This window comes from Chenopodium album, chromosome 21, assembly GCF_948465745.1.
Source record: "Chenopodium album chromosome 21, dcCheAlbu1.1, whole genome shotgun sequence".
NCBI classification, from domain to species: Eukaryota; Viridiplantae; Streptophyta; class Magnoliopsida; order Caryophyllales; family Amaranthaceae; genus Chenopodium; species Chenopodium album.
This window is the reverse complement of record NC_137854.1, coordinates 26,655,203-26,670,041: the sequence shown is the minus strand read 5'-3', so window position 1 is coordinate 26,670,041 and position 14,839 is coordinate 26,655,203. Positions and strand designations below refer to the sequence as shown.

General features: G+C 42.3%; 1 non-coding gene across 1 annotated transcript; it reads right to left on the bottom strand.

Moving 5' to 3' along the window:
* Nucleotides 1-3,798: 3,798 nt before the first annotated feature.
* On the bottom strand, nucleotides 3,799-3,904 carry LOC145603266 (small nucleolar RNA R71). Its single transcript, XR_014104784.1, has one exon. It is a non-coding gene; the product is annotated as a small nucleolar RNA R71 (small nucleolar RNA).
* Nucleotides 3,905-14,839: the final 10,935 nt, after the last annotated feature.

Sequence of the window (14,839 nt, the reverse complement as noted above, 5' to 3'; positions counted from 1 at the left end):
AAAAAGCTACTTGGAGTAGCTTTTGGCTTTTGGCTTTTGGCTTTTGGCTTTCTAAGTTACTAATAACATTCAACAGCCAATTTCACCAAACATGTTTACAGACTAATAAAAAGTCAAACAGCCAACAAAAAAGCCAATACAAACAGCCAGTCAAACCAGCCAATCAAACTAGCCGACAGCCAACAGCCAACAGCCAATTGCCAAACAAGGCCATTGTTTCATTCACTAACTTTTATGTTATTCTGATATTTTAAAATTAGATATGATTCTGTAAAGTTAAAAATAGTTAAAACCAGAAAAAAATACAATTTATGCCATCACAGTGTTCGAACAGTGGTTTGATGTATGCACTAGCAGCTTTCAAAGTTAACCATTGGACTAAGGGGTATCAGCAAGTTCATTTTGTGGGAAAAAAACTATATATTACATTGTTTGTAAAACCATCCCACCAAATCGTTCTCTTGGAGTCGAATCAAATTTCGGATAGTGCTGTTTTGGGTGAATTGTAAAACATAATCTTTAACCAATTTTGCACCTAATAATTCAAAATCTGATTTTGTTTTTCACACCTTCCCCAAACTTTCAATCAAATTAGTTTATTCTTCAAATATATAATAACTACAATTCATTTTAAAGATAGTAAGCCACATCGCGACGGGCCGGAATGTACATGAACATTAAAATGGAAGTCTACATGTACTACAGGCTGTTGTGTGCCTTGTAGATGTTCGCAAAAAGGCTCATGTACTAAAGGCTGCTGCTGTTTGTAATGTTCACAGCGTTCGCAATTTTACCGACTACATATCGCACCGCCAGTACATTTGTATACTGTTTCACAGTGAAATTAGTTTCACGCCATTTGAAACAAATTAGTTTCAAGCTGAAATTCAGAAACTCATTTTTGTATATTGTTCTTCAAGAATTATTTGTACCCAGATACATTAGAGGGGAAACTATAGGAGAGAGAAAAAAATTTAGGAGAGAGAAAAAAAATGGGGTAAAAAAATCTGATTTTTTTTGGGACTATATACTACATTAATTTGGGTAGGTGAAATGATAGAAAAATTTGAAATTCAAAAGTTGAAAATTTAAATTACAAGTTTGAATTTCAAATGAAAATGAAGTTGGCCCACATAAAAGGAATATTCTAATTCCACCAATAGGAAACTTGTGTACAAGATTCCTTTTGTACACCATGTGTACCTTAAATTGCTCCCGATTCCAAGCTCAGATGTCTCTATCAAAGGGACAATTTGTAATAAATGGTAAAATGTGCCCTCCAAAAGAGCGGAATCTCCCTATTTATAGGGTCCTCGGGATCTGTGCCCTTGATTAGGTCACTGAACCCTAATAATTGGTGGACTGCGCCGCATTGCGGCTTTCTCGGGATTTGGGCCTGAAGGCCGCCATTTTCCCCCAAGTTTCTAGAGTGACACGTGTCAAGCAGGGATAGGTCCACTTTGGACCACCCTGGGGATGACACGTGTCATCCTCTGATTGGATGATGAGTGGTATTTATACCACTCTTTTATCCTTTTTTTTTAAGGATTTTTCCCTTCAATTGGCACTTGTTTGAGCCTTTTCAAGCACTTTGTTTTAGTTTGCTTTGCCTTGTTCCTTTTTGTGTTTTCCCCTCCTTTTCCTTTGTTTTTGGCTTTGCTTTGTCGCTTTCCCTCTTTTCTATACTTATGTTTGTGTGTGAGTGTTTGAGTAGGTTGAATGGAGTGCTCGTGTGATCCTGCTCGAGGCTTAGTCAACCTTTTTGAGTGCATTGGAATAGCAGAAGAGGGGAGCATGGATTTGGAGAAGAGTCCGGAGCTTTCGAGAGGAGCGGCCGCTCACCAGAGAGGAGCGCCCGCTCCATTTTCTCATCTGATCCCCTGTTTTCCAGACTTATGGAGCGTCCGCTCCACCAGAGAGGAGCGCCCGCTCCACACCTGGAGCGCCCGCTCCTGTCTGGGAGAGCGCCTGCTCCAGTAAGGCGGCTGTTTTGATTAATACCCTCTAGAGCGTCCGCTCACCCTCGATGGAGCGGCCACTCTCGTGGGTATTTCCGTGCATTTTAATTTTTCTTTAGAGTAATGTGAGGGGCTTATAAATACCCCTAGGTTTGTAATGAGATGATTATGTACATTTTAGCCCTAATCTAGAGAGAGAAACTTCATTAGTAGAGAGAGAAAGTGTGGATTTCCATTGATGAACTTGGATATTGAAGAAGGAGCTTGATTGAATCTTTGTAAATCTTCATCTTCAATTAATGAGCAATCTCTTACTCTCTTTCTTTACTTTTGTATTTAGTTTTGTTTGCTTATTTTGATTTTCCTTCTTTGCTTATTGATCATGTTGATGCTTATTGATTTGATGATTGGTATTGTCTTCAATATGATTTGTGAGTAGTCACCTAGACAAGGGTGTGGGGATGGTGTAGTTGTTAATTGATTCATGCTTATGATGTTGGGGTTAAGTTAATGGTGATTAAAGTCTTTGTATGTTTGATATTCTTTAATCTTCTTGCAAGTGCACATTGTTGGTTGATTAAAGGTGAATCTTTGCTAACAAGAAACGGAAGTTGACTTAGTTAAGGTTCATTGTTATCGATAGTTCATTGATTGCACCTTCTAATATATGTATCTAGTGTGGAAACATAGAGGCTATGTTAGGAGAAATCGATTAACCCCGGAAGGCGGTTAGATTGAGCTTTATTTCGATATTCTTGCATGCTTAGTTTACCATTGCTTTGCTTCCGTGTTATTGCATGATCAAATGGCGTCTACATCTACCCACTTCCCTTTGTGTTTAGTTATATTGATCCTTAATCATTTTTAATCTTTAGTTTAATCTCTTGGTTATTCACATTTCTTGTCCCGAGGTAGCTTAAGTCTTAAGTAGTGAATGTGGTGTTTATGCATGTCTCCTTGTGGTTCGACCCCTATGCTTGCCTTATACTCGTATTAGGTTTGTTTAGGTTATATAAATTGTATTTGATCTAGGGATAGACAATTGACGACACGTTTATTCCTTTGTCAAATTGGCGCCGTTGCCGGGGAAACGGCTTCCATTGCTTTTTCATTACTTTATTTGAGACTATCTCATTCCTTGTTTGTTAGTATTTGCTACTACTTGTTACTTGTCAGTTCTTACGTTCTCCTTAGCTTTGTTGTATGAACAGAGGACGAACCCGCTCAAGGTCTTTGATTCCCATCGATCCGGAGCTAGAGAGATCTTTGTCCTTACTTCGAAGAGAAGCGAGAGCGAAGAGTAGAAATTCTCACACCCCAGCGAAAGAAGGAGTAAGAGAATTGGAAGATACTCCACCATCTTCACCCTCAAGTAAAGACTTAGATAGTCCTAATTCACCATCAAGTCCCGGAATCAACCCCTTTTCAATCTTTAAGTCCGAAAGTGAAGAAGGTTCTAAAATGGGAGAGAACACACCTTTGAGTCGTCTTGGGGCTCCCGAAGCCTTTAGAGCACAAAGTGGAATCCTAACTCCTACCACTCAAGCCAACAATTTTGAAATCAAGCCCAATTTGATTGCTTTGATAGAGAGGAAACAATTCTCGGGTGGAAAATTTGAGAGCCCTCATGAGCATTTAAAAGAATTTGAGAAATATTGTGACACAATCAAAGCCAACGGAGTGACTCAAGAGTACATCCGCCTCAAGATGTTTCCATTTTCTTTAATTGGGAGAGGTCTAGAATGGCTAGAGAAGGAGGTGCCCCCTAACTCTCTCACAACTTGGGACCAAGTAACTACGGCTTTCTTGAGGAGATTTTACAACCATAGGAAGACCTCCGAGGCTCGATCTTTAATTCAAGGTTTTCGCCAAAAGAGTGGTGAGACTCTAAGTGCGGCATGGGACCGGTACAAAGAGCTTCAACGTCAATGCCCACATCATGGGATACCTAAGTATCATCTCATCCACACTTTTTATGAAGGTCTCTCACCTCAAGGGAGAACAAGCCTAGATGCCGCCGCCGGTGGTCCAATCATGAACAAAGGAGAGGATGAAGTGGAATGTATCATAGAGGAGGCCGCAAAGAATTATGATGATTGGTATGAAGGAGAGGAGGCCACTTCTAGCAAGGGTGTCTATGCATTGGAGCAAGCCAACGCAATCAACAACCTTTCTTCCCAAATCTCCAAGATGGCCAAGCAAATGGACGAAATGATGAAAGAAAGGTCCAACCCTCATGGTAATACCTCCCCTTCAACCAAGGGAGGCAATGGTATGACCACTTCTTCCCCCTCTTCTTATAACAAAATGCCTCAAGGATGCATGTTTTGCTCAAATTGTGAAACTTATGATCATGATACCTCCCATTGTGTGTATGCTTGTGAAGTTCAACCCCCTCCCTATGAACATGATGATAATGTGGAAGATGTCAATGCTATGAATTTTGCTCCTAGAATGGAAAATGTAGGGAACTTGAGGCCAAACTCCAATCAAATGGGGAATTGGAATCAAGGTGGAAACCGTGGTTGGAACCAAAGTGGTGGTGGTTATGGTAACCAATACCATGGTGGGGGAGGCCCTTCCAATTTCAATGGAAGAGGCTACTCTAATCAAAGGGGGTATGGTTATCAAAACCAACAACCCAACTCCCGATACCATGACCATCAAAATTAAAATTTTGGTGATCAAGGTAACATGGGAAACAATCGACAAAGCAATGTTCCCAACCAAGGCACCGGAGGCAATAGGGGCCAAAATGTTTCTAACTATGCCCAAACCAATAGGCCTCCGGGTTTCCATCAAGCCCAACTTCCTCCACCTCAACAACCTCTTCAAATTGAGGCCCCTCCTAATGATCCCGTGATGGCTAAGCTAGATGCCATCATGAAAATGCATGAGGAGGAAAAGAAAAGAAATGAGGAGGATAAAAAGCGAGCCAATGCTCATATGAAAATGCTTGAAACCCAAATTGCTCAACTTGCTTCTAATTCCTCTTCTTCTTCTTCTTCCTCTATCCCTAGTCAAGGAGTCAACCCAAAACCTTTGTATGCCGTGACAACAAGGAGTGGAAAGGTAGTAGGGAGTGACCCCTTAGTTGAGAAGGAACCTCAAAATAAAGTGGAGTTAGAGAGAGGGGATGAGAGAACCAAAAAGCCTTCTAATGTTGAGAAGGAGAAGGATGTTGAGGTGCAAAAGGAGAAAGAGACCACCCCCTTGCCCCTAAATCTCCAACCTAGAGAGGAGAGACTACCTTTTCCCCAAAGGTTTGTGAGAGCTAAGCTTGATGCTCAATTTGGGAAGTTTTTGGATGTGATTAAGAATTTGCATGTTTCCCTTCCTTTTGTAGATGCCATGAAACAAATGCCCCATTACTCTAAGTTTTTGAAAGATCTATTGAGTGGGAGAAGGGAGTGTGAAACGGTGAGCTTGACCGCCAATTGTAGTGCAATCCTTTCTAACAAACTTCCCGGCAAGTTGAAGGATCCGGGTAGCTTTTCCATCCCTTGTTCTATTAATGGCATTGAGTTTGACAAAGCTTTGTGTGATTTAGGAGCAAGTGTGAGCCTCATGCCCTACTCCGTCTACCAAAAGCTTAGTGTAGGAACCCTTTCCCCCACTAACATTACTCTCCAACTAGCGGATCGGTCCATTAAGTTTCCCATGGGTAAGGTTGAGGACATTCCCCTTAGGGTAGGAAAGTTCACATTCCCCGTGGATTTTTATGTGCTAGAGATGGATGAGGATGAGAGGATTCCTATTATCTTGGGTAGGCCGTTTTTAGCCACCTCTAGGGCCATCATTGATGTGAAGGAGGGTAAAATATCTTTGAAAATTGACAATGATTCAATTGAGTTTGATTTGAATAATGTCATGCAACAACCTTCCTCAAGTGGTGAATGCTTTAGAATAGATGTTCTAGATACCATGCTTAGTGAATTTTCTCGTTCCCATTTGCATGCTTCTAACGATCCCCTAGAAAGCGTATTGTTGAATGATTCTAAGCTAGGTGCTCACAAGGATGACATTCAATTCTATGAGGATTTGCTAGAGGAAAGCAAGAGCGAGTGCATGGATGAGATCATGGAGGAAGAGGCTTTTCACACCCATGATCTCTTTCAAGTTGAGGAAAGAGAGGAGAACACCAATGGTAAGGGAGCACCAAAGGTAGACTTGAAACCTCTACCTTTGGGCTTGAGGTATGTATTTCTTGGTTCTAATGAGTCTTTCCCCGTAATTGTTAATTCCAACCTAACGGAGGAGCAAACCTCCCTCTTGATCAATGTTTTGAAAAAACACAAGAAAGCTTTAGGCTATACCATTGATGACATCAAAGGTATAAGTCCTTCTTTATGCATGCACAAAATTGATCTAGAGGGAGATGCCAAACCCGTTAGGAAAAGGCAAAGGAAGCTTAACCCTTCCATGCAAGAGGTTGTGCGGAAGGAAGTGGCTAAGCTTCTTGACGCGGGAATTATATACCCAATTGCTCATAGTGATTGGGTATCTCCCGTACAAGTTGTGCCTAAGAAAGGGGGAATGACGGTAGTGAAAAATGATCATGATCAACAAGTTCCCACTAGGCTTGTAACCGGTTGGCGCATGTGCATTGACTATCGCCAACTTAACATAAGTACATGCAAAGATCATTTTCCATTACCGTTCATCGATAAAATGTTGGAGAGGCTTACAAAGCATTCCTTCTATTGTTTTCTTGATGGTTATTCGGGATTTTTCCAAATCCCGATTGACCCCAAGGATCAAGAGAAGACGACTTTCACATGTCCCTACGGTACTTATGCGTATCGTAGGATGCCTTTTGGGCTTTGTAATGATCCCGCAACATTCCAACGTTGTATGATGTCTATTTTCAGTGATATGATTGAGGATGAGATAGAGGTCTTTATGGATGACTTCTCCGTTGGAGGAGCCACCTATGAAGATTGTCTATCTAATTTATCTCGTTGCTTAGAAAGATGTGAGAGGGCTAACCTCGTGTTAAATTGGGAAAAGTGCCATTTTATGGTAGAAAGTGGGATTGTTCTTGGGCACAAAATTTCCCATGCTGGCATTGAGGTTGATAGAGCCAAGGTAGAGGTCATTGAGAAACTTCCTCCCCCCACCAACGTGAGGGAAGTGAGATCTTTTCTTGGCCATGCCGGGTTCTATCGGCGTTTTATAAAAGACTTTTCTTTGATTGCAAAGCCTCTCACATCCCTATTGCAACAAGATAAAGAGTTTGTATTTGATGATGCTTGTCAAGAATCTTTTTGTAGGTTGAAAGAGGCCCTTTACACCGCCCCTATTGTCCAAGGTCCGGATTAGTCTCTTCATTTGAGCTCATGTGCGATGCAAGCGACGAGGCTATTGGTTCGGTTCTTGGGCAACGAAAGGATGGGAAGCTTCATGTCATACATTATTTGTCCAAAACTCTCAATGACGCCCAACGAAACTACACAACCACCGAGAAGGAATTCTTAGCGGTTATTCACTCATTTGAGAAGTTTAGAACCTACCTCATTGGTTCTAGGACAATTGTGTACACCGACCATTCGGCTCTCAAATTTTTGATAGGGAAGAAGGAAGCTAAACCAAGGTTGTTGAGATGGGTTTTAGTTCTCTAAGACTTTGATTATGAAATGAGAGACAAGAAGGGAGCCGAGAATGTGGTGGCGGATCACCTTTCAAGGTTGGGCGGTGCAAGTTTCAAGGATGATGGTTTGCCAATAGAGGATGCTCTAAGGGATGATGTGCTATATGTTCTTGAGGTGAAGTCGGCTCCATGGTATGCGGATATTGTGAATTACTTGGCTTATGGTGCCATACCTCCTGATTTCACTTCACAACAACGTCGAAAGCTCAAGCACGAGGCAAAGAGATATATTTGGGATGAACCGATTTTGTTGAAGAGAGGGGTTGATGGGTTGTTGAGGAGATGTGTCCCCAACGATGAGTTTCAAAGTGTTCTCCATATGTGCCACTCTTCTCCTTGTGGTGGGCATATGAGTGCTCAGAAAACCGCCTCAAAAGTTCTACAATCAATGCTCTTTTGGCCTTCTTTATTCAAGGATTCTTGGATATTTGTCAAGACCTGCGATAGATGTCAAAGGGTGGGGAATATTTCGAGAAGGGATGAAATGCCACAAAACCGCATCCTTGAGCTTGAAGTTTTCAATGTGTGGGCGATAGATTTCATGGGCCCTTTTATCTCCTCAAATGGGAACAAATATATTTTGGTTGCCGTTGACTACGTGTCCAAATGGGTGGAGGCCGTAGCTTCTCCAACAAATGACTCAAAGGTGGTGGTTAACCTTTTCAAGAAAGTGATCTTCCCAAGATTCGGTGTTCCAAGAGCGATTATTAGTGACGGGGGGTCACATTTCAAGCACCACACCTTCGTTCGACTACTTGAGAAATATGGGGTATCTCACAAACGGGGGATTGCTTATCACCCCCAAACAAGTGGTCAAGCGGAGGTCACAAATAGAGAGCTCAAAATGATCTTGGAGAAGACAGTTGCCAGAACAAGGAAGGATTGGTCCTCTAAGCTCATTGATTCTCTATGGGCTTATAGGACCGCTTTAAAGACGCCAATTGGGACCACCCCTTACAAGCTTGTATATGGGAAGAATTGTCATTTGCCCGTGGAGATGGAGCATCGTGCACATTGGGCGATCAAGCAAATCAACTTGGATCTCCATAGTGCGGGGGAGCAAAGGCTTTTAGAGTTGCATGAGCTAGAGGAGTTGAGGTTGAGTGCCTATGAGAATGCAAGTATGTATAAGGCAAGATCAAAAGCGTGGCATGACGCTTAAATCATCAAGAAAGATTTTGTCAAAGGGCAAAAGGTGTTCCTCTTTAACTCGAGGTTGAAGCTCTTCCCGGGCAAGCTCCGATCAAGATGGAGTGGGCCATACATTGTTACGGAGGTATTCCCGTATGGAGCATATGAAATTTCCCAAGATGGCCACTCCCCTTTCAAAGTCAACGGCCACCGCCTCAAGCCTTATTTTGAAGGATCCCCAAGTGATGAACCAGTTTCAGTTACTCTAAGTGATGTGCATCGTCAATTCAACCCTCCTTGATCAACTCGAGGAACGTTGAGCTAACGACGCTAACCAAAAGCGCTTCCGGGAGGCAACCCGAGTTTCTCGTTATTTTCTTTAGTCTTTTGATTTGTGGATTTGGATTAATTTGGATATTTGGTTACTTGGATTTTTGTTGTTTGATGTTGTAGGGTAGGAATGGAGTAGGAAATGCGGCTAAGTGAAGGAAAGGAGTTCATATTCCAAGGAATTAGAGGGCAAAACCAGTTGAATGGTGCGTCCGCTCCTCCCCTGTGGAGCGTCCGCACCATTCTTGCAGTTATCAGGTAAGTTTCAGACCAGTGGAGCGTCCGCTCCACCAGAGAGGAGTGCCCGCTCCACATTGTGGAGCGTCCGCACCATTATCCCCAATTTAGAGCCCAAATTCAGACTAATGGAGCGTCCGCTCCAACCTAAGGGAGCGTCCGCTCCTTCCTGTGAGGAGCGCCTGCTCCCCCTCGTGGAGCGCCCGCTCCTATCGATTTTCTGGAAAAAAAATCGAGCTTAAAGCTCGTTTTTCCTCTTTTCTTCTTCACTTTCCCCTCATTTCATACTCTTACTCAAACCCTAAGAAATCCACTTCCCTCATTCCTCACAATTTCTCACTTGAAATCACCCTCACGCAATCAAAATCACAAATTTCACCTCAAAATCAACTCTTCATCTTTTAATGTCGAGATCGGCGAATTTCATCCGATTTGGGTTTTTGCTCTTTGAGTTTGTTTGAAGCAATTTGGTATGAATTTCTTACTCTACTTCACTTAATTGTTGATTTTGTAAGTGTAATTAGCCATTTTGTTTCTTAATTTGTGTTTTGAAGACTCAAATTTGATGGAATTTCATGACTACTAGTTCCTGCATGTACTACTTGTTTATGGTGGTTGAATTAGTTGAATTTAAGTAGTGTGTTTGAAATTGTCATGTTTAGGCTATAATGTTGTTTGGATGAAGTTTGTAGTTGATTTCACTTGCAAAATTTTCATACTTGTATCATGGTCATGGTTTGATTCTCGTTCATGCTAGCATAATACTTGTTCATGGTGTTTAATTCAAGCTAAACTACAATTATTCATGCTAGTATTGCTTGATTTGATATGAAATTGGTACTTGTAAGGTTCTTGCCAAGATGAATTGTTTTATAGAGGATTTTGCAATTGGATGACAACTCCTAATTCAACATGCTAAATTAAGCATTTAGATAGTGCTAATGCTTCCATCACCTTGTTTTGAATGTACAAATGTTTCGAAGTGATGATTGAACCCCCTCATATGTCCTAATTTTTCCTAATCTTTGTTCATTGAGTGGTTTCCATTTCACTATTTAATGCCTTTTTTTGGCTAGTTGTCTTGATTGTGGATGATTTATATTCATGAGATGAGTGTTTGAAGTTGGATTCTTGGTTGTTTGTAGGTACCTATCCTTTTGTAGTCCTTGTTGTTGCAAGCTCCTAACATCAATCATGTCTCACCGATTAAGAGATTTGTTGCCGGGGTCTTCCTCCCGAAAATCACAAAAGGGGTCATCCTCTCAAGCCGCATCTAGCTCCGCGGCGGTGCCTAATGCACCTCTTCAACCCTATAAGGTGAAGTTTGCTTCACCTTATCAAGAAAAGTGTTATAATGAGCTCTCCAAGCGGGCCGTTCGGTCCACCCGTTTCTATGACAAGGAATGTTGTCAGGCCTTGGGCATCGATGCCGATGTCCGAGACATGGCCGAGTCCTTCGGGTGGCGAACCTTCCTCAATATCAAGGTTCCATCAAAATTCACCCACAACCCGGAGGCCGAGCCCAAGGCACCATTCACCTACCGGGAGCTCACCCTCGAATTCCTCTCTTCATTCAACCTTCAATCCATCGAGAGGCGAGGGGTGAAAGAACTTGAGCTTAACTTCCGTATGTTCAACAACCCACGGAAGGTGACAATGAGCGAGCTCAACCGGATGTTCGGGTGGGATCCCGAGAGCCCAGTGTACAGAGCCTATGATAATGAGAGGTTGTAGCAAGGCTACAACGAGCAAGAGTGGTGGGGCACCATCACCCAAGGCAACACCAAATTCAAGTCAAGATCTGCAAAGGCGTCGGAAATCATCCATCCGGCCCTCCGGTACTTTCATAGGCTAATGGTGTATGCCTTATTTTCCCGCCAAGAGCTCGGGAAAATCAACCAAGAAGAGCTCGTTCTACTATGGTTGGCCACCGACGAGTACATCAACTACGACCATGGGATGAATTTCGGGGGCCTCCTCACAAACCGCTTCCATGAGACGCAACTTGGTGTCTCCCTCACTGGTAATATTCAGTTGGGGGGGATGATTACATGGATAGCCTACAAGTTAGGCTATGGAGCGGAGCTAGCCAAGCTTACCCTAGTCGATGAGCAGCCCTACCTGAACCTAGGGGCCCTCAAGACGGCCGGGATGATTTGCGAGGTGCCTACACGCGTGGGAGGAGATGAGCGGGTTTGGATGGTCCGCGATTCTTCTTGGTGCCTCCTCCCGAATGACTACATCACCAACCCGCCAGAAGATGAAAATCAATGGCGCGTTCCCCGAGCTAACCTTGAGGAGGGTAGCTTGTCATTGAGGGAGAGAGCTCCTCGGGCCCCAAGGCAAAGGCGGCATCAAGAGCAGCACTTTGACCAACAAGAACAACAACAATTCCAAGAACAACAACAATTTCAACAACAACAACAAGGTTTTCAGCAACATTTCGAGCATCAATCCTTCCACTATGGGGAAGGGTCTCAACAAGTGAACGTCCCCCCCCCCCCTTTAGTGGGGGAGGTATGGCTTCTTCTTCTTCTTCCTCATTTAACATCGAGTCCGCTTTTCAAAATTTGTCCATGCAAGTAAACCGGTAGACGGAAGTCGCCGATGGGAACTCGGTTTACAATGCCAACATTTATGATTGGCATGTAAACCAAGGGCATTTTGACCCACCGGTGAACTACCCGTATTTTCCGCCCCAACAGGGGCCGGTTCCTTGTCACGAGGAACCGCATGCTGACGGGACTCCCCGTCGACCAGTTTGGCCCTATTGGTCTGGGCCTTCATCTCAAGGGGCCCCCCGTGTGAACTACCCCACCTCTGAGGGGTACGATTACAAGGCACCGGGGGGATGTGATTACCGTGGGGATCCTAATTACCCCATATATACATCCGAGCCTCTTGAGATGCCCCCTCCATTTGACCCTCTTCCGGACTATCAACAAGAGTTGTACCGGAACCGTGGTTTTCCACCGGGCTACACCGGTGGATGGGATCCCCATGGCCCTCCTATCGACGTCGACTATGAGTGGCGTCCATATGGAGAGGGCTCTAGTTATCACATGGAGGACTAGGGCCCTCGGGCCGAGTTTAGCCTTTCCTCCCACCTACTTCCCATTTTTGATCAAACCGAGGACGGTTTTTCGTTCAAGTGTGGGGGGGTGCTTATTCATTGTTTCATTTAAGGGCTTTGTTCTATGGGGCATATTCATGGCTAATAGGTTTCTCTTGCATGCCTTTTTTTTTCTTCTCGATGTTGGTTGATGCTCACCTTCTATGTTCTCAAAAAAAAAAAAAAAAAAAAATTTGATGATTTGATGATAACCTTGTGTTGTTTTTGCTCCCAATTTCAAAAATCCAAATTCCCCTTTAATCCAAACCTTTTCTTCTTTTCTTTGTTCTTTTTCTTTAGTAGTTTTTTTTTTCTTTATTTTGCTTTCTTTTCATTTCATTTTATATTTCTCTTGCTACTAACCGAATATTTGCCGAGTTGTGTTGGATTTTGACATTTTGTAGGGCTTATTGGCGCATTCCCCAAATTTTTCCAAGCAATGGAGCTTCATTGATAGTGGACTTGCATTTTCTAAGCATATTTGGGTGACAAATTCCCCTTCTCAACTCTTTAAATATTTGATTGGTTGCATAGTTTAGCTTAGATTAGGAAGAATTTGAATGGTTCGAGGTTGTTTGATTTGGTTCTATGGAACCTGGGATCGTTGATGTTGTATTCAACGATCATTGTATGTCGATTGGGATTTATGTGATTTACATGCCTCTCTTATGAACCTTTTTGATTTCTTCCTTTTTCCTTTGTGTGTTGCTTTTCTTCTTTCCTTTATGTGACATTCATAATCATGACAAGAGAAAATTTTTTGAAAATTGAGAATTTGCTCGTTCATTTGGAAATGTGGACCTATATGCTTTTGTTATGACATATTTTTGAATGCTTACCTTCCCAGTTGAAGAGGGTCCTCACGGTTTGAGAGTGCTTAGGGTTGAACTAGACACATTTTAAGCTAAGGTAGCCCGGTTTAGAATTCTTGAGGACGTTTGAACCCCTAGTTCACGGGAAAGTGGTAAGATGGTGTTGCTCTCCGTAGTGAATAGGATTCCCTTGGTTGGTAATTGCTTATTTTCATATCCCATGTGAGCGTTTATTGTTCAAGCCTCCATCACTTTTGTTAAGCGGCATTTTGGATCCTTAACTATGCGTATCTTAATCCTTGTGTTGGTATCTAGCTCCCAAGACCGTGATCATATAACTCTAGAGGAGGAAGAGGGCATCTATTCTCATTTTTCTTTGTTTTCTTGTGTTTTGTTACAAATTTGATTTTTATTTTACATATACCTTCTTGCTAGCCATGTTGAGCCTTATTTCCCCTTTCTTGGTTAAACCACATTACAAACCTAGCGGCCTATGTTCTACCAACCCTTGTAGTTAGTGAAGCATCGGCTTGTGAGGTTCGAGTTTGAGAGTCTTGATTTTAAGCAAGGAAGCTGTGCAATTGGGCTCGAATGAGGTCTTGAAAGTCTATTCATGAAAGAGTGTGCAAAAGGTTTGGCAAGGAAGTTGTAATTTATGAAAACCAAACACCATTCAAAAAAAAAATAAAATAAAAATGAAGAGGAAAGAAAGAAAGGAAAAAGAGAAGGAAAAATTGAGTTGAATGAAAAAAAAAAAGGAGAGTAGTATTGTCATGTAATTTGTATTTAAGGTTGTGATTTGAAATTTAGGTTAGATTCCTATGTTGTTATTGAGAGATGACCACTCTTATGCTTCACTTAGGAGTTTCCACCAAAGTTTTCAAATTAATCCCCTACCTTAACCTATAGCCATGACATTACAACCTTAACTAAGACCCTTGGACTTTAGAGGGGCGTGGTCAAGGAAACGGTGGAAGGAGATGGATTTCAACCCTATGGAGAGAGTACGCATAGTTGAGATGTCGGGATAGCCTCATTGTTCCACATAGAATTATTTTTTCTGGTTCCCTCGCGGAATCATGAGGAGCTAATTAGGGGATGAATTGAAGCTAGCGGAGAGAACGTGGACCGTCTTGGATGGGGCTAGGGCGGAGGATGAAATCATTAGTTCTCTATGCTTAGCTTAGGTTTGTCTCTTTCAACCTTGAGCATCTTAAAGCGTGTTTTCCCTCTTGAATTGAGAAAGGTAGGTATTCTTTGATCAATGTCATTATATTTGAGCCCGAATTGAGCATTTCTCACCGTGGTACTTGATTGATTTTCATAAACCTTGTCATGTTATGTTTGTTGTGTTTGCTCGTTGTTTTAATTCTTCTTGCTTGAGGACAAGCAAGAGGCAAGTGTGGGGGATTTTGATGAGTGGTATTTATACCACTCTTTTATCCTTTTCTATAAGGATTTTTCCCTTCATTTGGCACTTGTTTGAGCCTTTTCAAGCACTTTGTTTTAGTTTGCTTTGCCTTGTTCCTTTTTGTGTTTTCCCCTCCTTTTCCTTTGTTTTTGGCTTTGCTTTGTCGCTTTCCCTCTTTTCTATACTTATGTTTGTGTA